We start from the raw sequence: 3408 nt of genomic DNA on the forward strand, positions 1-3408 counted from the left end.
GAAACCGTTAAAGATACGCTGACCCTAATAGTAATACAAAGAACAAAAACTTGAAAAGTTTATCGAATATTATTTTCATTGTTAAAAAAATCGTATTGTTTCTAACCAAAAAATATACAGCCAGAAAAATATGCAATGAAATGAGTATAAAAGGTGAGCTAAAACACTACATGAAATAGAAAATATGCCGAACAGAATTTTAAATGCTTCGAGGTATGGAGTGAAAAATATTTCAACAAGTGAGGTGGAAATGAAAAATAATCCCCCAAATTATTTTTTTTTCTAGAGGGACGAAAAGAGGAACAACTTATTTTTTTTAAAAAGATTCTAGAATTAAAAAAATGCATATGAGAAAGAAGCGAGAGTCATGTTAAGTTACCACAAAAATTGTGAATGGTTAAACTTTAAATAACAGAATTAAGGCAGAATAGCAAATAGGTTCAGAAGCGAATGAAAAGAGAGATCTTTCTATTGTAAAACAATAATCGATAAGCAATTACGAATAGATTAGGTCAGATTAAACAGAAGGGGGAAGCTCAAGATAAAACACTTTTTTGAGTGAGAATTCAGGCAATTACAGGAAATATTACAAAAATACAATTTCTCTTTGAAGAAAACATTGGAAAAAAGAAAATATCCGTACTTTATATAACAAAAATAGCAAGGGGAATGAAATTAGAGACAGCCTAACTTAGTTACGAATTAATCATATAAAAGAGAATAATTTATTAATTGCCTTTTTAGAGAAAACGTCATTCCCAATCTAATTAACTTAATTTGGAAGTGTCTGCTCGTGCAACTGCGCATGTGCATATAAGTAATGCAGAAATGAACCAAAAAACAATTAAATGGCAATTACTGTAAGCAGTGTTTTATATGTTCCCTTCCACTTAGTCATAAATAGATTATTAAAGAGACAAAGAGGGACAGCCAGAAGTTAGATGGAATTTGTGTGGAAGTCTTTATTAATTATATGACACGATACGAGGAAAGAAAAATTAACTAAAAAAAGAATTTTAAGATGTTAATTAAAAATAAAGGAAGAAATGAACAGTGCAGCAGTGCAGCTGGAGTCAATGTCCAAGACAAAACTAATAATATAATATATATAATATATATATTATATATATATATATATATAATATATATATATATATATATATATTTATATATATATATATATATATAATATATATATGATATATATAGATATTTATATATGTGTATATATATACATATATATGTATATATATATATATATATATATATATATATATATATATATATATTATATATATATATATATATATATATATATATATATGTATATATATATATATATATATATATATATATATATATATATATATATATATACATATATATATATATATATATATATAATACATATATATGTATATATATACATATATAGACACATAGATATAATATATATATATTATATATATATATATATATATATAATATACATATATATATATATATATATATATATATATATATTGTATTTTATTCGCTCCTTGACAATGTCTGAGTAAAGACGAAAGCGCTTGGATTTCTGACTATCATTTTCCTGTGGTATTCTCTTATTTAATGAAGTCACGTGCATCTACTGTGATTTTTTAAGCATAATGGAAACCACACGCAACTTTTACGCCTTTTCTGTGAATTTCCCAAGCCTTGTTCTATTCATGACATCCTTCTGTAATGCTCTTATCATCGCTCACAAACTGAAACTCCAACTTAACTTTCTACGGAAGTGTAAGAACGAGCAAGTGATGCCCAAGTCGATTTTACCAGTGAGAATTCTTCGTCTAGCAGAACGACCTTTCGACGAGTTTCAACGCATCATACTTCAGAGACACATCAACATCACAAAAGTGGAAGTAGATGATGCGTTTCATACACTTAAAAGCAGACGGTATGGCTTTAATCAGACGGTTCTTGTCGATTGGATTATTGCTACGGAAAATTGAGAAAGTGCTGCAACCGTCTTGAAAGGAAGCTCCAAGTCAAGCTGAAGAATCTTATTGCTGAAAGCGACTGGACAAAGCATGCCAACGTGGACTGCATGATTAATTTATCAGACAAACCAGTGGATAGTGCTACGACAGTGGCTTTGGGATATGGTTTAAGCTTTGGTGTATTTAATGGTAACCTGGACTGTGTCGACATTTCAAAATCCTTTTGTTATTTGGAAAAATTTAATCAAAACCTATGCCCTGATGATATCAATATTTGTAAAGGTATTGTGTAAGGTGCTATGAGTAAACCTTCTCCCCCTAATGTACCCGTGAGATTTCTCCAGGCTTTTAAGAAAATTAAAGAAGGCGAAACAGTGAAAGTGACAAAAGCAGATAAATCTAATGCAGTGGTAATAATGAATAAAAGTGACTATGTAAGTAAAATAATGACATTGCTAAATGATACTGATACATATACGACACTGAGGTCTGACCCTACACAGACAGTGAACTCCCATTTTAATAAACAAATTAAATCCATTTTGAAGGGCTTGGACCATTTAATTAAACAGTGTACAACGCAATGCGCCTCCCTACCTTATATGTATGGTTTAGTCAAGACACACAAAATCAAGAACCTTATCAGACCAATCATTAGTTCAGTGGGCTCAGTTATGTATAATTTATCTAAATGGCTTGTAAAAATTCATACTGGTTTGGTAGGAAACATTTCTAACAAGAATGTTAAAAACAATGTTGATTTTATAAACAAATTGAATAGTTTAAATTTAATTTTGATTTTAATATGGTTAGTTTTGATGTTGTTCCTTTGTTTTCAAAAGTGCCTGTAGATGACCTACTTGAATATTTGGATGATGAATTAGAACTTCATGACATTCCCTTGAATGTAGCAAACCTCATTAGTCTCATAAGGTTATGTATCAAAGATAGTAAATTTTGTTTTAATGGGGAATTTTTTTTTACAAAAGTTTGTCATGGCTATGGGTAAACCCTTATCTCCTGTCCTAAGCAATATTTACATGGCATTTTTTGAGAAAAAACTCTTACCAAGAATTTTGCCCAAAAAGTTATATGGTTTAGGTATGTGGATGATATTTTCTGTATTTGGCCATTTCACGAAAATCTCCAGGAATTCCTTAATAATCTCAATAATTTAGTCCCTTCTATAAAATTTACTGTAGAGGAAGAAAGAAATTGTAATTTGAATTTTTTTTATGTAACTGTCCATAGAAATGATAGAAATTTCACCTTTTCAGTCTTTCGGAAATCAACTATCATTGCCTCTTTTGTTCATTACTACTCCAATAACCATCAAAATGTTAAATTCTCTGTTTTTTTCTGGGATGTTCCTAAGGGCTTTACGTGTCTGTAGCCCGCAGTTTATTGACACTGAAATTAAAAC

The sequence above is a fragment of the Macrobrachium nipponense genome, chromosome 6, assembly GCF_015104395.2.
Source record: "Macrobrachium nipponense isolate FS-2020 chromosome 6, ASM1510439v2, whole genome shotgun sequence".
Classification (NCBI taxonomy): Eukaryota; Metazoa; Arthropoda; class Malacostraca; order Decapoda; family Palaemonidae; genus Macrobrachium; species Macrobrachium nipponense.